Genomic DNA, 21,232 nt, shown 5'->3' with positions numbered 1-21,232 from the left:
GTATTGTTGTGCATTTGTTATTACGGATCTCGTCCAGTGTATTGTTGTGCATTTGTTATTACGGGTCTCGTCCTGTGTATTGTTGTGCATTTGTTATTACGGGTCTCGTCCAGTGTATTGTTGTGCATTTGTTATTACGGGTCTCGTCCAGTGTATTGTTGTGCATTTGTTATTACGGGTCTCGTCCAGTGTATTGTTGTGCATTTGTTATTACGGGTCTCGTCCTGTGTATTGTTGTGCATTTGTTATTACGGGTCTCGTCCTGTGTATTGTTGTGCATTTGTTATTACGGGTCTCGTCCAGTGTATTGTTGTGCATTTGTTATTACGGGTCTCGTCCAGTGTATTGTTGTGCATTTGTTATTACGGGTCTCGTCCTGTGTATTGTTGTGCATTTGTTATTACGGGTCTCGTCCTGTGTATTGTTGTGCATTTGTTATTACGGGTCTCGTCCAGTGTATTGTTGTGCATTTGTTATTACGGGTCTCGTCCAGTGTATTGTTGTGCATTTGTTATTACGGGTCTCGTCCTGTGTATTGTTGTGCATTTGTTATTACGGATCTTGCCCCATGTAGTGTTTTGTGGGTCTCGCCTCATGTATTTATTAGAGGTTTAACCTTGCTCTTTTCTTGGGATTACGTCCCTGTGTTTTTGTATACGTGTTGTTTTGGGCTTCATCTCCGTGCCTTTTCATGGCATGTTGTATATTTTGGGTGGAGTATTAAACCCCCCTATTACGTATTCCTGCGCTTGTCTCCCATCCTTATGCAACGTGACAGAATAACCAACCTCACATGGAGACTGGCCAGTCCGACACCACCGCAACTTCGGCAGCTGCAACTGGCCCGACCGACGCCGCCGCAACTTCGGCAGCTGAAACGGGCCCGTCCGACACCACCACACTTAGGGAGCTGCAACTGGCCCATCTGAATACGCTACCTCATCAACTGGGAGTGGTACGGCCCAGAGGAGTGGTGCTGGGTTCCTGGGATGGACATCCTGGACGCTTCGTTGACCAGGGATTGTCAGCGTCGGCGCCCTGACTGACCCGCACTGCGTCCCTGTGGTCGTCCCTGTGGTCGTCCCTGTGGTCGTCCCTTTGGTCGTCCCTGTGCCTTTTCATGGCATGTTGTATATTTTGGGTGGAGTATTAAACCCCCTATTACGAATTCCTGCGCCTGTCTCCAATCATTTATACAATGTGACAGCCTTGATGACAGCTTTGCACACTCTTGGCATTCTCTCAACCAGCTTCATGAGGAATGCTTTTCCAACAGTCATGAAAGAGTTCCCAGATATGCTGAGCACTTGTTGGCTGCTTTTCCTTCACTCTGTGGTCCAACTCATCCCAAACCATCTCATTTGGGTTGAGGTTGAGTGATTGTGGAGGCCAGGTCATCTGAGGCAGCACTCCATCACTCTCTTCTCCTTGGTCAAATAGCCCTTACACAGCCTAGAGGTGTGTTGGGTCATTGTCCTGTTGAAAAACAAATAGTCCCACTAAGCGCAAACCAGATGGGATGGCGTATCGCTGCAGAATGCAGTGTCACCAGCAAAGCACCATCCCACCTCCTCCTCCATACTTCAAGGTGGGAATCACACATGCAGAGATCATCTGTTCACCTGCTCTGCGTCTCACAAAGACACGGCGGTTGGAACCAAAAATCTAAATTTTGGACTCATCATTTCCACCTGTCCGTGGCTCGTGTTTCTTGGCCCGAACAAGTCTCTTCTTATTATTGGTGTCCTTTGGTAGTAGTTTCCTTGCAGCAATTCACACGGTCTCCTCTGAACAATTGATGTTGAGATGTGTCTGTTACTTGAACTCTGTAAAGCATTTATTTGGGCTGCAATCTGAGGTGCAGTTAACTCTAATGAACTTATACTCTGCAGCAAAGGTAACTCTGGGTCTTCCTTTCCTTAGGCGGTCCTCATGAGAGCCATTTTCATCATAGCTCTTGATGGTTTTTGTGACTGTACTTGAAGAAACTTTCAAAAATGTTGACATTATCCAGATTGACTGACCTTCATGTCTTAAAGTGATGATGGACTGTCGTTTCACTTTGCTTATTTTAGCTGTTCTTAGCATAATATGGACTTTACCAAATAGGGCTTTCTTCTGTAAACCACCCCTACCTTGCCACAACACAACTGATTGGCTCAAATGCCCTAAGAAGGAATGAAATTTCACAAATTAACTTTTAACAAGGCACACCTGTTAATTGAAATGCATTCCAGGTGACTAGCTCATGAAGCTAGTTGAGAGAATGCCAAGAGTGTGCAAAGCTGTCATCAAGGCAAATGTATTCATAATTTTTTATTTAACTCGGCAAGTCAGTGAAAAGCAAATTCTTATTTACAATGACGGCCTTGCCCGGCCAAAACCTGATCCAGATGATGCTGGGCCAATAGTGCGTCGCCCTATGGGACTCCCAATCATGGCTGATTGTGATACAGACTGTAATCGAACCAGGGTCTGTAGTGACACCTCTAGCACTGAGATGCAGTGCCTTAGACCGCTGTGCCACTCAGGAGCCCAAAAAGGTGGCTACTTTGAAGAATCTCAAATATAAAATATATTTTGATTTGCTTAAGAAAAGTTATGGTTACTACATGATTCCATATGTGTTATTTCATAGTTTTGATGTCTTCACTATTATTCTACAATGTAGAAAATATAAAAAATTAAGAAAAACCCTTGAATGAGTAGGTGTGTCCAAACTTTTGACTGGTACTATATTATTATTTTATTATTTATATATATATATATGTGTGTGTATATATATATATATATATATATATATATATATATATATATATATATATATATATATATATATATATATATATATATATATAATTTTCAGGGGGTGCTGCGACTATGATGGCGTATACACTTCAAGTTTGTCTTGATTTTAAGGAAGATTGATACAGTTGTGAATGAAAACCAACCCTCTGATTAATACAACATTTATATGTAATTTTATTACACTGACGTCTAGCAAAACCACACTACTGTAGACACACTACACAAACAGACAGTGTACTCAGCACCCTCTCTCTCAGATCCAATATGAATTGAGTTATGTTCCAATCAAACAAATCCATGCTTGTTCCAAACAGGCCTGTGAGTAATGGATTCAAGAGTGGTTCTGTATTTGATTACCCCTCGCTCTGCTCTGTGGTGGCTTGACTAAGATCCATTTAAGTCTGAGAGGTAGGCTAGCTAGGTAGTGCTGCTGTGGAACTTCAATATGGACACCCTCCATTTATTGGCCCAGGTCGTCTGTAAGTGGGCTGTGCTGTGCTTTTTGTGTACTTACACACTGGTTGGGTCTGCATCCTCTACCTCCTGGCAGTTACAGATACTTTTGATGGCAGACAGAAACCGGTCCTCCTTTTCCCCCACTATGAATTATTGATGCTTCAGAGAATGGGGCTAGCCTACTTTTCAAGTATTAAAATGGAGGGCATGAACCATTTTTCCATCATGGCTATGGCAATAATGGAATGGCCATTTAAAGTGCTTGATCATCACAAGTATTTAGACACATTTCCAATTATGTAGCCTTATAATTTATTAACAAACACTAAGTTATTCAGTGAAGGTATTTTTCCTTTGGCAACCTAGATCAGAGATGGATGGATCTAGACATCCATATTTGCTGAATATGAGAGACAAATGGGAAAAGCATTAGTGAAGTACCAGTATTGTAAATGAATGGAGAGGTAGTTGGAACAGTCCTTGGGTAGCTTTTCATGGAAAACTAAATGCGTAGAAACTGCAATGACTAGGTAATAGGATAGAAATGTTTTCCATTACAGAATTAAAAAGCAATTTTGGACTGACCAATTTAACTTCAAAATTGCATATCATGAAATGTCGATTTGTAATATTTTGGACATCAGAGCAATCTTGATGGAATCCGATTTGAGACAGAAAAGGATATTCTTATAAATGGTAAGCTATACAAAACCTTGCAAAGAGCCTATCTACCTGACAATCTCTTAGAAAAAAATCTAAACTACTCTAACCAAGATTTAAAAATAACTGATAGAGAGAATGTTGAAACATAAACACAATTACAGTTAACAAAAATTTAGCTTAATCCAGTATAAACTAATGTATAGAATGTATTATATAAGAGAAAAAAATCACAAATTCTACAGCACAAAGGCGGAGTCATGTCTTACGTGTAAAACTAACAATGAATCAATAATCCATGTCTTCTGGGAATTCTATAATGTCCAAATGTTATGGGCGGGGTTAGAAAGTTGTCTGTCAGAAGTATTACAATGTCAATTTACTTTTAATTCATATGTCTGAATATTTCAAGCAACCTGGTATTATTTTGTATGTCAATCTGGAACACTCCATTTAGTATATGCTACATTTCTTATGGTATGTATTCATTTGTTGATATCCATTTCATATGATATGTTATGAATTACAATTTGTATTATATGTTACTAATTTGCAAAGAGTGCAATATGTTATGAATTTTCAAAATGTATGATATGTCACAAATTCTAGCTAGATGGCTAAGTGGCTAACATTAGCTAGGCTAGTGGTTTAGTGTTAGGTGTTAATGTTAGGGTTAAGTTTAAGTTTAGGAGTTAGGTTAAAGGATTAAGGTTAGGGTTAGGGTTAAGGGAAGGGTTACGTTTAGGGTTAGGGGAAAGGTTAGCTAAAAGGGTTAAGGTTAGGGTTAGGGGAAGGATTTGCTAACATGCAGTAGTTGCGAAATAGTTAAAAAGTAGTAAGTAGTTGTAAAGCCTCTAAAATGCTTAAGTTGTCCATGATGAGATTCAATCTCACAACCTCTGGGTTGCTAGACGTTTGCATTATATGCCTATCCATCCACCCCGACCAACCACCCTACTTTCGTTTTCCTTAAGTAATCATCTGTCTTATGCAGGGGCACAACTTTGGTTTTAGAAGTGGGGGGGACATAATATATAAATATTATTTTTCATCCTGTCGGATAAACACTCCAAACAGTCTACCTGACCGCTCGGAGGTCAGTGTCATAAAACACTTTGTTGCCTCATTTTGTATCACATCCCAATGATAAAACTGGGGGGAGACAAAAATAAAATGTCATAATTTGGGGGGGGGGGGGCACATGTCCCCCCATCCTCAGTGGAAGTTGCGCCCCTGGTCTTATGTAACCATACCAAATGTAACATATCATATTAATTTGAGTGTCCCGTATTTCTCTTTACTATTTTACATCGAGTCTATGAGACCAGGCTGATTTAAAGACATGGGGGTGCAGTGAGGGTGCAGTGAGATATCCAATGGGTTGAACAATACTTTTCTCGTCAATCTTGAAAAAACGTATACTTTAAATTAAGGTAATCGACCAATCCTCCATCCATTGTTAACACAATGGAAAGGTCAAGTGCTTTATTATCTGAATGTTGAAAGTGTGTGGGCAACTGAGAGAAACAAAATGGTACAGTTTGATGTGGCAGAGAGTTATGCAGGTGCTGGAGGGGTGTGAGCAGGTGGGTCTGGGCGGTCTGGGCGGTGTGACGTGGTTGATGTTTGTGTGCATGTGTATGCTGTCGTTTGTATATGTGTTAAGTATTGTTTGAAAAACAAATGTACGAAAAATGGTAACATTTGATCTGATTATACGTAATGTAATCAGATCAAATTATTACATGAATAATGAATAATGTAAATGTGAACGACAAGGATGTGTTGGACCTTCCTGGTCGCTAAAACGACAGAGGGATTGAGAGAGTGGGAATTCATTGGCATTAATGCAGCGCAACAAAATGGCTGCTTAATAATGGGGTCTGGATTCCTGAACACTTTCAGTTCCAGGGAAAAAACTGGAATGGGATTTGTAAGAAAATGGAGAGAAAGAGCACCATACAATTTCTTGCAGAGGCAGGTTCTAAGCGTACTTCTCATTACTTAAACAACATTGTTCTGTCGCCTCCTGGGAGCATGGGGAATAGGAGGGATGTGAAAATTATACCGGATCATTATCTCAGACGCAGAGAGAGCATGCATCTCAGAGCCAATCAATGGCACTGTTGAGTGCTCTAATGGCTGGCACTCAAAGGAGGGTTACTCGGCCTTGTCTCAGGATAGTAAGTTGGTGGTTGAAGATATCCCTCTAGTGGTGTGGGGGCTGTGTTTGGGCAAAGTGGGTGGGGTTATGTCCTGCCTGTTTGGCCCTGTCCGGGGGTATTGCCGGATGGGGCCACAGTGTCTCCCGACCCCTCCTGTCTCAGCCTCCAGTATTTATGCTGCAATAGTTTATGTGTCGGGGAGGCTAGGGTCAGTCTGTTATATCTGGAGTATTTCTCCTGTCTTATCCTGTGTCCTGTGTGAATTTAAGTATACTGGCTCTAATTCTCTCTCTCTCTCTCTCTCTCTCTAATTCTCTCTTTTTTTCTTTATCTTGGAGGACCTGAGCCCTAGGACCATGCCTCAGGACTACCTGGCCTGATGACTACTTGCTATCCCCAGTCCACCTGGTCATGCTGCTGCTACAGTTTCAACTGTTCTGCCTGCGGCTATGGGACCCTGACCTGTTCACCGGATGTGCTACCTTGTCCCAGACCTGCTGTTTTCAACTCTCTAGAGACAGCAGCAGCGGTAGAGATACTCTGAATGACCAGCTATGAAAAGCCAACTGACATTTACTCCTGAGGTGCTGACCTGTTGCACCCTCTACAACCACTGTGATTATTATTATTTGACCCTGCTGGTCATCTATGAACATCTGTACATCTTGGCCATGTTCTGTTATAATCTCCACCCTGCACAGCCAGAAGAGGGCTGGCCACCCCTCATAGCCTGGTTCCTCTCTAGGTTTCTTCCTAGGTTCCAGCCTTTCTAGGGAGTTATTCCTAGCCACCGTGCTTCTACACCTGCATTGGTTGTTGTTTGGGGTTTTAGGCTGGGTTTCTGTACAGCACTTTGTGACATCAGCTGATGTAAGAAGGGCTTTATAAGTAAATCTGATTGATTGGTTACTGTGAATATAATTTGACTGCACACAGTTGTGTCTACCCACCTGGAAATAACATTACAAGGACCAATAGTGGTCTAAAGAGTGCTTGTCTCGTCTGTCTGTCTGTCTGTCTGTCTGTCTGTCTGTCTGTCTGTCTGTCTGTCTGTCTGTCTGTCTGTCTGTCTGTCTGTCTGTCTGTCTGAGATACTTTACAAGAATGAAGAAAAATAATTGTGTAAAATGATAGGTAGCCAATTCATAATTGGGCCTACAATCACACCATTTCAAAATAGGCCTATTCTCTTTCATAAAACGGTTGATTCATTCTCCAAACTGCGTAGCTTATATCTGAGACAATAATGTTTTTCTGCTTTTGAAGATCTGTAAGAATGTAGTAAAAATACAGTATTGTAGAAAGTCGTTTATTACTAGGTAGTAGCCCCGTAGTTATGCCCATAGGTGGCAGTACTCTAACAGAATTGGCACCAGCATCTCCCCTGAAAGTAGCCTTCATTGATGACACTTCTCAGGTCACAATGCGCACTAGAACTGGCCAGATGTATTATGTGTTTGGATTATTTTCGTTGATATTAATAATATATATATATTTTTAGATTATATTAATAATATAAATTCTGTTTTATACAACTCACTATGTTTCAATACATCAAATGTAGCTTCAAAACGTGTTCAATGAAGGTAGGCTAGACCAATGTAACTGAAAAATCTGAAATAAATTATTATAAAATAGTTCTGAAGATTAAAAACATTTTATTGTGCATTCTTATTACTTGGCAATCAATCCAATTTTCCATAGCCTATACAGGAGATCAAATCAGAGGAAAGGGAAATAATTTATCCTAAAAGATAATGGCGTTATTGTGTTATCTATCTTATCTTTTTACATTCACTGGAGGCTGATTTGATTGTCGCACATTACACTGAGCAGAACATATGGCCAAGCCATTCGGAGGCACCACGCTGAAACAGTTAACACATGCAACATGCAAATGAGCCCGTGTTGCCGAAGTGTACAGGGGGGGCTGGGTTTAAACGCTGTGGTGTGCATATGGGACTGTACTGTATGCTTCCCGGGTTCGGTAAGCGCCACAGTTTTTCATGCCAGTCTAGCACAGCCCTATGAGAAAGCGAGAGTGCCTGTGTAAATTTGTGCGGCAAGGTTGCTACCCACACCGAAGAAAGCCTACCGGACGATGACAAGCCAGGCTACAGCGGCTGTCATAGTAGAGGACATTATCCTGTGAACTAAAGGAATTCGCCGTATCATATAGGCATTCTGTTGTAATCGACCATTTGGAGAGAAGAAAAAAAAACAGACGGTCAAACGAAGTTGCGCGCACTGAATGTTCATCATAAATTAATTATTGTGTTCGTAGCTAATATCAGCCCGGTGAAACCTTGCATCGGCTTTTGGGGATCTTTAGGCTATGAATGAGGCGACATTGGCAATCCGAAATTTTCAAGGGATTGGGAGTGAATGGAACTAGGCTAAAATCTCTAAATTGATTGAGCATCATTGAGGAACGCCGTTGTAGACTTTATCGTAGTAGCCTACTCGGAGCATTTCCCGTGGATGTAAGTAGCGACAATACTCCATCACCTAAAGGAAGAGAAGACCATTCATTACTGGTTGTGTGATCAGAATGAAAACAGCACCAGGAGCTTCCATTGAAACCGAAAGGTGAGTGAAAACGATTAGCCTATGTTTATCATTTAAAAAATGTGTCGGTTTGGTTTGAAATGTCTATGTGTTAGCTGGTGATGGCTACACCACAATTTTGTGCATTTGCCATAATTAACACTGTTCTGCCTAATAACTAACAGTAGCTACTCTAGTCCGCCACAAGAATATCTGAGAATTCTCAGCTCAATTCTCAGCTACCACAAAAAGGGGGTTGGGGCTGCTTATTAGGGTACTTGTGGGATATTAAGCTATATACAAGTAGCCTAATAACCAGCCTTATATCCCTTCTTGTGGTAGTTGAGAATTTAGTTGAACATTAGGTTAATAAGGCTATTTACATTTTATGGCTATAGGTAAGGTAACATTTGGTGTGAGAAAAAATGCCTACCCCAAACATACAAGGAATTTCAGTGTAGTTATTATTCCAATGGTAGCCTACCAGTGACTTTTCAATGAATTTTTAGACAAATTTACGCATAGGCTATAGACTCATTGCCTCGTGCGTAAACCCGTAATTACGCAGCACCATTCAGTCAGGTGTTGAGTTTTAATTACCACCTATTCTATGACCTCACGATCAACTTTTAATCAGAATGCAGCTGTCATCAGCTCATAAAACTAATTTGATTGAGTTTGATATATCGATATTATCATCGGCTATTCCTATTGCATTGTTCTGGTTGGATATTATAAGACCTTTATTTAAACTGCGGTATTTAATCATTTAGTCATCGGGATGAGTTATTTTTATCGGCCTATCATCCCGAAGTAGTTTTCAATTACTTCCAATATTTGTAATCAACAGACAGATAGGCTAGCATCAGCTCTCCATGCTGACCTTGACTGTGAACCCGATATTAGGGGTAAGAGTAGGGCGAAGAGAACCATTCCCATTACAGTGGATTTAGATTAGGCGTGATGTAGTGCGCGCTTGAAGTCTTCTACCTCGTAATAATCTACAATCCAACATGTGAGAACAAATGTGATTATTTTGCAGCATGTAACTCATTTCTGTTTTTCACTGCGTTACCCAGGTCTTACCCAGGTGAGGGGATTGAAATAACAGTTAAATGTACTCTCCAACAGTGATTACTCTCTCATCCATCCCTCATACTTCTTCTAATTTTATATAACGCTTTTGATTTACGCTAGGTTCCTATTCCTATTATCGTTCCTATTACAATGTGGTATATGCCGCAAGACAGAATAACAGCCGCCGTTAACCCCCAAGCTTTGAAAGCAGCTAAATTCAGATGCATTGTTGCCAACTGGCTATAATTTAGAATTCCTGCTCAACTCTAGACTTTTCATCTGTCGAAGCTCTGGAACAGCAGATGCACTCACAAATCTTACATTTCCATCACACACACACACACACACACACACACACACACACACACACACACACACACACACACACACACACACACACACACACACACACACACACACACACAGCATCCAGGAAGCGCTCCTAAGGGTGACTCTAAAGGAAAATAAATGTTGTCTTAAGTAGAAAATGGCCTTACATTTGCATGAGAATAACTTGCATCTGCCCATAATTGACGGAGAGCATATTAATTGTTGTGACCATGCAATCAAACCTAGTTTCTTCTTGGTAAAATCAGGTTTTGTATATCTAAAGCGTGACATTATTGTAATATTCTTCTCAAAGTATAACATCCGTTTGACCCCAGAGACGGCGACCAGGATGGAAATTGCAGCCTTGGACAAACAAACCACTACACACAGCCTTGCTCTGATTATCACACACTGATTATACTCACCTAATTAACTCCAATCTGAAGAGAAAACACAGGCACTGATAGTTTGGAGTGGTTATAACATTACCGGTATGTTTGGGCAGTTGGACACTCACCGTATAACTAGATTATTTTCTCAAGACACACGTTTAGTCAGACTTGATCCCCTTTTCGCTACACAACTGTACACGAACTCTAAAAATCCACCTACACAAGAAGCACAGTAAATTACATTTCCATTCTGCTCAATGTAGCACTTTCAAGCAATCTCTTTGAAGAGAGGAAGGAGTGGACAAGCAGAGCTGTTGAGAACCTCAACATCACACACTTTAATCAATAAGGTTAACTACACAAAGAAAGGTCAGAGAATATGCCTTCACATCAAACTGGCTGGATCCGAAATGAGCACTCTCCATCGCCCCGTTCCCCTTTCTCCTTTCTCTCAGCGTGTGTTCCAGCATTTTGATTGGATTGTATTAAGCTGGTCAGAACAGGAAGGATTTATGTGACAGTGCTGATCTCAGTCCTATTGATTTGCTTATGCCAGTCAGTTTAGTACATGACCGTTTCCTGCGGGGTAATCGGGAGGTCTGATGTGCTTCAGGATGAGTTGTTCGCCTCTTTCAACTCTCAACAGCTTTATTTTAGGAAGGGTAAATGATGCATCTCATTAGACCCCCTGAAAGCATTCTGCGGCTGCTGGGTATTTTAGCGAATGGACGGACTGATTTGGTATTATGTTGGGCTGGCTGGTGTACTAGTACAGACATTGAGTGCGAACGCTGTGTTGATTAAGTACAGTGCTCCGTTTACATGACTGGTAGTCATTTTCTTCTTTCTATTCAAAAGCTCCCGACCACTGAGGCAGCGTCCCGTACTGTATGAAGGGTAGGGCTGGATGATAATGTAAACCCTGGACCCCCTTCCACAAGTCTCCTTCCTCGTGATGATGGGACTCTTCGTCAGGATGACACTACGGCTCAAGAGCGTCCCCTGTCGACCCCGACGATGACGCTTTAGTAGAGCTGGGCGAAATTGATAAAAATACATATTGCGTTAAATTGACTGAATTAACACGATAACGATAAATTGAATGATAAATGTACAACATTCATCTGAACTACAGTTTTATTTATTACCCTTTAAACTACTTCTACTAGATAGAATGCTAAAATTGTCCCATTAACAATCACCCATATTAGCCAATTTATTTTATTTCAAACTTTAAATTTCTCTAGTATAGGCTACCTATCGTAATGAACCATGTCAACGAAATTCCCATGATAAGTGGTCGGTATAGTCGGCGGCGGTAATTTTCGGTTTATTGTCCCAGCTCTGCTCTTTAGACGTCTGCGCCCATCAAGCAGACAGGTTTCTTTCCAGGGCAAGATCTGGTCAAAGCCTTTCCCCGATGCCATCAGCAGTCAGGACTTCATAACCTAATACACATTCTAGTGCGTTGTACTTTATTATTAAATGAGTATGATAGGGGTGGTGACCGAGATACAAAGACAGTCTTCTCCGTGTTTTGTGTACGTGCTGTGTCACCAGCAACCAGCGTGCAGCGCACATCGCCCCCAGGCAGCCAGACTCGCCCTCCCCTGTTTAGCTTGAGAGTTTTTGACAAGTTGCTAGGCATGCAGGCGGAATCCTTGACCTATTTCTTAATGAGTGAACAGTGCAAACGCGTTCAGCGGCTGGGTATTCTAGAGCAGGCTTCCCCCCCCCGCCCCCACACACACACACAAACACATACACACACTTGCCTACACACACATCTCAATGCCTTGCGGGCTGGCTGCTGAGTGTTCACTGACTCGTTCCTTGCAGATATAGGTCTCCACATCGTCTCTGCTGGAGTGTAGGCTACTCACCCTGTTTGTTTGTTTTAAAGCAATTGGTCTCCCCCTCACCGGGATATTTATCTGAACCTCTCAACTGTCCAGCTGTCACAACAGAGATCTCTATCTCTCTGACCCACACACACTCCACTCAGTCGGCCATGTTATGTGCCTGTGTGTACGTGGGTGTGTGTGTGCGTGGGTGTGAGAGAGAGAGAAAGTGAGAGTGTATCCATGTGAAGATTGACATAAGAGAGATTTGAATCGTCCGTGACATTGATCAAGTGGGGTGTAGCCAGGGAGAACGTTTAGTTGGAAAGTGGTTGCGGTATGGTGGTAAGCAGAAGTACCTCTCTCCTCATGCTGTTCCAAGACTGGCTCCTCAGCCATAGCACTCAGCTCCCTGAGCTTTCAGACCTGCAGTTCCTCCCAACCCTAACTCTAACTCTGCTTGGAAACAACAGGGTTTTATTATCTGCCAGCTATGCACTTCCTTCAAGCATTACCTTCAGCAACAGCTTATTTAGAGGTACATTATTTCAGCCTCACCCGTTGCTGACAGGTGTATAAAATCGAGCACACCGCCATGCAATCTCCATAGACAAACATTGTCAGTAGACTGGCCTTACTGAAGAACTCAGTGACTTTCAACGTGGCACCGACATAGGATGCCACCTTTCCAACAAGTCAGTTCGTCAAATGTATGCCTTGCTAGAGCTGCCCCATTCAACTGTAAGTGCTGTTATTGTGAAGTGGAAACGTCTTGGAGAAACAATGGCTCAGCCGAGAAGTGGTAGGCCACACAAGTTCACAGAATGGGACCGCCAAGTGCTAAAGCGCAGTGGGTAAAAATCGTCTGTCCTCGGTTGCAACATTTACCAACTAGTTCCAAGCTGCCTCAGGAAGCAACGTCAGCACAATAAAAATTTGTCGGGAGATTCATTAAATGGGTTTCCATGGCAAAGCAGCCGCACACAAGCCTAAGCTCACCATGCGCAATGCCAAGCGTCAGATGGAGTGGAGTAAAGCTCACAGGCATTGGAATCTGGAGCAGTGGAAACTCATTTTCTGGAGTGATGAATCACGTGTCACCATCTGGCAGTCCGACAGACAAATCTGGGTTTGGCGGATGCCAGGTGAACGCTACCTGCCCCAATGCATAGTGCCAACTGTCAAGTTTGGTGGAGGAGGAATAATGGTCTGGGGCCTCCTTTTCATGATTTGGGCAAGGCCCCTTAGTTCCATTGAAGGGAAATCTTAACACTACAACATACAATGACTTTCTAGACGATTCTGTGCTTCCAACTCTGTGGCAATAGTTTGGGGAAGGCACTTTCCTGTTTCCGCATGACAATGCCCCCGTGCGCAAAGCGAGTTCCGTACAGAAATGGTTTGTCGAGATCTGTGTGGAAGAACTTGACTGGCCTGCACAGAGCCCCGACCTCAACCAATCAAACACCTTTGGGATGAGTTGGAACGCCAACTGCGAGCCAGTTCTAATCGCCCATCATCAGTGCCCGACGTCACTTATGCTCTTGTGGCTGAATGGAAGCAAATCCCCGCGACAGTGTTCCAACGTCTAGTGGAAAGCCTTCCCAGAGGAGTGGAGGCTGTTATAGCTGCAAAGCAACTCCATATTAATGCCCATGATTTTAGAATGAGATGTTCGACGAGTGGTTGTCCACATACTTTTGGTCATGTAGTGTAGCTAAGCTTCTGCTGGCCATCTTGATCCCAGAGGACTTAGGAGTGGAGGGTAGACAGCAGTCAGCTCCAGATGGGTTGAGTCAACGTGGGGGAGTTCAGATGCTTTTCACGGCCTTGCTTTGGGACAGGAGGTTTCCACTGTTTCTTCTCATCCATCAGCCTAGTCACAGATATGAACAGAATGAACTAAGCTATTATACACAACTCAGTATGAAGATCATTTTTGCTATTCTTTTGTCGGTGTATGTACTGAAAGCATACAACCCAAGTTACAGCTTAATGTAAGGTAGAGCGCAACATTTGTAATGCGCACTGGTGGTTTGAATGTTTGATCAAGGAAGGCCATTTACTGTGCAATCTCAACAAATGTAACTTTACCTTGTAAGACCTTACCTTGTAATGCATTTGAAAAGTGCCTTTTTATGTCGCTATAGCCTGGGCTACCCTGAAAGTCATGCTGTGGTCGTTTCCATCATGTTAAGTGGTTGTGTCCGCGTAGCCTTGTAGTGACTTACTGAAGCGTTGGACGGACGCCCTAGCCTGTCCCTGCCACCGCCTCTACATTGGTAAATAGCATCTGGATCTGGTATGATCAGCACATAGCACAGGAGGTGAAAATCAATACTCCGGATCTGCGTTACTTTTTTCCAATAGATTCACAGAACCTCAAATGCATCATAAGAATGCAGAAGTGCCGCTGCCAGTGCACTCCAAAGACTGAAAGTGCTGCTTCAGTCCGTGAGTCCGAGGTGGGTGGTTTTGCTTCTTAGCTGCTGTGTGTGTGATATTGCGTTGAGAGAGATTGTTTCCCCATGTCTGTCAGAATGCTGCTGGCAGTGGCACTGCAGTGGGAGTTGTAGGGCCTTATAATATCTGCAAAACGAGAATGCGGAAGGAATCTCGGGAATTCAGACAATAAAACAGAATTCAACAAAATAATTGTTTTTATTGAACTTAGTATGGAATCAACTAAATCTATTGAAAATGAATTAATTTGCCCAAGTTTATCATAAGACATGAACAGAATGCATCAGTGATTCGTATTTTGAGAGAGAAAACCTGAAAAAATGGGAAAACGGAAACCTGGAAAAACTGAACGGAGAAAAGAGCCCTAGAGGTTGATGTGTTGGAGGGTAGGAGGGTTGGACTCAGATAGATAGAGCCCTAGAGGTTGATGTGTTGGAGGGTAGGAGGGTTGGACTCAGATAGATAGAGCCCTAGAGGTTGATGTGTTGGAGGGTAGGAGGGTTGGACTCAGATAGATAGAGCCCTAGAGGTTGATGTGTTGGAGGGTAGGAGGGTTGGACTCAGATAGATAGAGCCCTAGAGGTTGATGTGTTGGAGGGTAGGAGGGTTGGACTCAGACAGAGCAGTTGAGAAGAAGGCTCCAGCCAGTCTCTGTCTCTGCAGAGGCCCAAATAAGGAACAACCATTAATGTTCTCCCTTTTTCTGCCAGGAGAATGTGTCCACAAATAGTCTTCAAATAGGAGTACTGATTTAGGATCAGTTTAGCCAATTCGATCATAATGAATGGTGAGGTCTGGGCCCAGACCTCACCATGCATCCCCTGCCTATTGACGGCATTGAGGCTAATCCTGAACCCCACTATGCCCTCACCTCTCCTCTCCCAGTCCCAAAGGCCTGCCAGCTTGCTGAAACAAAGCCTTTTGTCCAACTACTGAATCCAACAGATGGAGAAATGGACAGTAAATGAAAGTAGGGGAGAAAAGAAAAAAAGGTAATTTAGTGGAGCATGTTAGAGTAGAGCGTTTGCATTTAAGTCAGTCCTTTGGGAAGCGTAACGCCCTCACAAAGCGACATTGGCGTAACATTGGAGAAATGTTCCCTTGTTGCTGCAGTGGCCACAGCGACTTAGAGCCTCCAATGTGTGAGGTGCTGCTGGGCCTATGGCAGTCAATCCAGACCCAGGAGCCCAGCTCTCTCTCCAGGGCCCGGGCAGCCTTTATTAAGATGTTAATGGAATTGCCTTCATGATACATTTGCATGGGACAGGATCTCTCTCCCCTGCCATTCTTTAGTGCCTCAATCTGTCCGCCACACTCAATACATCAGTCCCCCTCTCTCTCTATCCCTCAGTCACAGACCAGGCTCTTTAGGCATTCCCCACCATCTCCACATGTCTCTGCCCAGACCCAATCTCAATGTTTATCTGATCCCTCCTGTCACAAGCCATGCTATATTTTACCTGCTGTAACAAAGTTACCCCAATGCCGGAGATAAGAACAGCAATCATGGAACCAGGACCTCCAGAATAACGTCTGCCTGTTTGTTTGGTGGTTAACTTCACAGTGGCTGTAAGTCACAGGCAGTCTGTCAGTCTGTCAGATCCAGTAGCAAGCCAAACACTACCTCATTTGCTATGAGGGTTGCTTTGATTATTCAAGAAGGGGCTGAAATTGACATTTGGGTTGTTTGTGTTTCTTGAACAAAAAGCTCAGGCTGTTCCTCCACCTCATGCCACCGCTATTTGTTGTGCCGAGAGACTGTTCCCAAGGCGGCACAACAGCCCAATCAAAGGGAGAAAAAGGGGGAAAAAGACCTTGAGCTTTACATTCAAATGCTTTTGACTTTTTCAGTTTCATGAAAGCACTGAATGCATTGTCTCTGTCTCTGCGTTTTCCCTTTCAGTCCGGGTTGAATGTAAGTCAGTTTCGGCCTGGAAGCATCAATAATCAATTAGCTCGTGTCATGGGAGGATGTGCTTTTTTGTTTAGTTTGGAAGTTGACAATAAGTGAGCAACAAAAGGGAGAGAGTGGGTGAGAGGCAGTCAGGGAGGGAGGGGGCACAGTACATATGCCAATGGGCAGCTGTCAGTAGCACACAGACGACAGTGGTTGCATCCCAAGTGGCACCCTATTCCCTATGTAGTGCATTACTTTTGACCAGGCTCTATAGGTTCTGGACAAAAGCAGTGCACTATATAGGGAATAAGGTGCCATTTGGGACACAACCAGTACGTGCCCGTGTGGTGTGGGGCGGGCTCCGGAGTGGGCACTGGGCACAGTGGGCAAATAGGGTAAACAACGCCCCCTGGTGATGTGGACGGACGCCCTAGCCTGTCCCTGCCACTGTCGCCATGGTTACCACACACAGTGGCGGCAACGAGCGGCATTGCTTTGGCTTGTCTAGTCTGCTCATGTGCTGTGAGAAAGGAGTTCTAAGCCAACGGCAGCTTTGTCTCTACTCTTCACTGTTCTGACGGCTGTCCAATTACAAGCAGACCAATTACAACCTGAAGCAGCAGTGTATTACTGCTCTCCATTAGCTCTTTTTCATTCAGTTCAAAAAGCCATGTGTAATTTGCTGCTGCACACTACATTGACTTAAGCTTTATTCTTCCTCTCTTGGAAATGTAGCTTACAATTCATACAGTTTATGCATTTGCATCAGTGCCATATCAGCTGTTCTCCCTTCACCAGCCTCCACTGATTTGCATTATTTTATTATTTTGCACAATTCTTAATCAGAATAGCAAGGGAGGAGGAGTGTTATGGGGATGAGTATTCTGTAGTGTGTTACCCTGGCATGGTCCTGTTGTGCTGGAAGGCTGGATCTCTGGAGCCCCGTGACATGTAGCCACCTGCATCCAAGCTGTCTGTCAGCTTTGTTACAATTTTCAAGTCAGCCCTGGCCTTATCTGTGTGGATAGCTCCTCTTCCCCGCCGGAGACGCCTTAACACATCCTCTGCCTTCAGCTCAGAAAACCAGAGGAGATAAGGCTCCAAAATGAATTCCGGGGAAGAGATAGCGAACAGAATACCTCAAGCCAGAAACCTCCCTTTCCAAAAAAACTTCCCTCTTTTCTCTCTCACTTCCAAATAAACACTTTCTTTCCACTATGCTGACCATAACAAATCCAACCAAAGCAGTGATGAAAGACCTCGAAACTTCAAACTGAAAACCCTGAAACCCATCCTATCTGGGCTACCCTTCTCCCTGGGATGTCGGGTTTCTGTGAAAGTCTGCTTTGGACAGACAATCACATAAGGGCAGGCAAGTCACTGACAATTGCACACCCTCCTTTAAAAATATGGAGGGTCCATTCTTAAGCCTTAAACACTGGGTCATTTTTTTATTTAACCTTTATTTAACTAGGCAAGTCAGTTAAGAACAAATTCTTATTTACAATGACGGCCTACCCCGGCTAAACCCGGACGACGCTGGGCCAATTGTGCGCCGCCAATGGGACTCCCAATCACAGCCAGATGTGATAAGGCCTGGATTCGAAGCAGGGACTGTGGTGATGCCTGTTGCACTGAGATGCAGTGCCATGGACTGCTGTGCCACTAGGGAACCCGAGTGATGCCACAACAGTCTGAAGGATGTGTTGTTAAGAACTTGGCTAAGACCTGTTCCCTCATATTTCTGTACCTCTGTCTGCCTCCAGACTCTTTATTTTGGCCTAGGAGGCCTCAGAGTGCTCAGGCCAAGGGAAATGAATTCAGTCTTCCTCGGGGCGGCCAGCTACAGAATGTTGATGCATAAATACACGACTGACCCACATGTGACCTGTATATGTGCAGGGCAGTGGGAGCCAGAGACTGGATGAAAAGGGCTTTTTTAAGAAGGCATCTTCCCACTGGGCACACACTGGTTGAATCAACGTTGTTCACACGCCATTTCAATGAAACTACGTTGAACCAATGTGGAATAGACGTTGAATTGACGTCTGTGCCCAGTGGGTTGTTACATTATATTATGAGTAGGTTGAGGCGTGTGGGAATATGGTAGACTTGACTTATAGCCGAATGTATAGCGGAAAGTTTGATTTTATGTTGTTCTAGCAGCTGTTGTTATTGATTTTAATCTGCCTCTGACCTTTCAGGACAAGGCTTTGGAATTCACCCCCAGCTGTGTGGAAATGTGTTAGGCATTGAAGGGTGAACAATCGACAATGAATGTTGTTTTCTCCTCCGTTCTTGTCAGCCAACGCATCAAATGATATCAAGCAAATGGCCATTGTGATTTGGGTTGTAAAGTAAACAAACACTATCGTTTTTAAAATGCAGCAATTTGTTCCCGTTTTTCCAAGCGTGATCGTTTATCAAGATGAATCCATCAGCTGGAAGTTGAGTTTGGTTTTTCCACTCCCCCTTTTACCTCCCTCACTCGTTCCCTCCTCTCTGGGAAACTGTCTGTATGAGCTCTATGAAGCAGCATCTGCACTGCCACAAAAGCGCCACAACCAGTGAAACGGGAGACATGACAGACGCATCACCGTGCAGACAGCCTTGCATGTTCGAGGCGCGAAAAGAGACACAGTTATTACCAACATAAGCGCCTCCTAGGTCTTAAATTACAACCGGCGCGCAAAATAAATAATCAAATGGTGACATCATGGGTAATTCACTGATCAACAGCAATGTGGTTCAAGCAACAGTGTTTCTTTTCTGTAGCATTTAAGGTGAATGACGGGTAGAATTAGGGGATCTAAGACAATTATCCTGCGTGGTGCGTGGAGCGTAGTGTGACAGCGCCGAGACTGGCGGCTGAGGAGAGGAGATCCTCTGTGTTGTCCATGAAGATGTTGATTAAATATGACTGCTCTGAAGCGCAGAGCTGCCTGCCTGGAGAAAAAGAAGGCGGGAGGGAGGGAGGGAGAGGAGAAGGAGCGGGGACGGGCAGGTTTGTACTTGAAAGCCGTGAATGAATATCTATCTGCTCATGTTTCATGTCTTAATCTGCAACAGTTTGGGATTTGTGACCTGATGCCATTTAAAGCCTGACACCCAGAAGTAGGGCTGCACTATATGGGCAAATAATCAAATATTGCGACTGCGATTTTACACTTGGGTGAACTGTTGGAATCATAGACATGACATTCAAATTCCGATTCTATGGTTGAGATCGTTTGGCATGATAACTAGTGAAAAAGACAGGTATAGTAAAAGTTGTTGTGACAGGTTAAGAACCAAAGTGTTGGTCAGAGTTTCCCAGGGGACCCTTATTAGACTTGAATTGTAGCCTCTTGCGATATGGATATTGCCCATGTCAATATTGTAATTTAGATTAAAAAAGCCCTACACAGAAGGTGAGGGGATGGGATCTTTGACGGGTTCTTAAAGCATCTCGGAGTAGGAGTGCTGGTCTAGGATCAGTTTTGCCTTTTAGATTCAAATGAAAAGAACAGGGCGGACCTGATCCTGAATCAGCTCTCCTACTCTGAGACGCTTTATGAATACGGGCCCTAGTATTGCAGAGGACGGGGTGTGTGCCAGGTCGTTCTTGTTCTCTATCTGGTTTAATACACCAGAAGAGAGAGACCAAGTACTGCTGCTGTTTTGACAGAAGAAAAAAATCTCATTACTGAAACCTTTGGGAAGCTTGTAAGAACTGTATTTTTAATGCTTTTTTGGCCGCTGCCTCTACAGGCAGACAAACTTCCACCTCTGATCATTTATGAGAGTGCTTTATATTTATCCATTTGTTTAACATTAAAACATTGTGTTGACAGAGGGGAATAGGTGAGATTAATTTGCATCCAATTACGTTAGAGATATTATCATAATTCAAATTTACATGAACACAACATTGAACGTAAATGTTTGCTATCTTCTGTTTTTCAAGTCCTAAGATTCATGTTTTATTTTCATTAATCATGTGTTGCTATTGTTCCATGTATCATTGATGAGGGTTTGTTCTATTAAGCAAAATGCAGTATGCTTGACAGTGTCATTGCTGATCAAGAGAATTAAGCATTCATTCTCTGTGTTCTTTTGCGCAGACAATTATGCTCCGTCTTCTCAAAGCTGACAATTAACAGCTTACAGCTTCAGCCCCCCTCTACTTTCTCCTCCTCCGCCTCCTCTTTCTCCTCCTCGTCCTCCTCCACCTCTTTCTCCTCCTCTTTCTCCTCTTCCTCCTCCCTCTCTTCTCCCTCCTTCTGCTGCCTCCCTCTGATCTCTGTTGTCTGTTTGCGTGGGTACAGGAGTGAGAACAAGTGAGTAAGAGCGGGTTAGGTCGAGGGATGCCAGTCGAAGCAGACGTGTCTGTGTAGCTGTAAGATGCTGTCAGATGACAGCATTCGTTCTTCTGTTGGCTGTCATTTGGCAACCAAACCGCTGTGTTGGTTCTCCTCTGTTAAATACACTGAGTATACAAAACATTAAGGAACATCTTCCTAATGTTGAGTTGCACCCCCCTGGTTTTGCCTTTAGAACAGGCTCAATTCGTCAGGGCATGGACTCTACAAGGAGCCGAAAGCGTTCCACAGGGAT

The 21,232-nt window shown here is 43.5% G+C and overlaps 1 protein-coding gene across 1 annotated transcript in view; it reads left to right on the top strand.

Annotated features, from left to right (window-relative positions):
• Positions 1–7,977: 7,977 nt before the first annotated feature.
• The window catches only part of LOC115167986 (plexin-A2-like), a 67,748-nt gene continuing 54,493 nt past the window's right edge, over positions 7,978–21,232 (top strand). The window contains exon 1 of the mRNA XM_029722801.1: positions 7,978–8,678. The gene's annotated coding sequence lies outside the window, so the exon portion shown is untranslated. The remainder of the gene's footprint in view (positions 8,679–21,232) is intronic.

The sequence above is a fragment of the Salmo trutta genome, chromosome 30, assembly GCF_901001165.1.
Source record: "Salmo trutta chromosome 30, fSalTru1.1, whole genome shotgun sequence".
Lineage (NCBI taxonomy): Eukaryota > Metazoa > Chordata > Actinopteri > Salmoniformes > Salmonidae > Salmo > Salmo trutta.
This window is presented reverse-complemented; position numbering and strand designations above follow the sequence as displayed.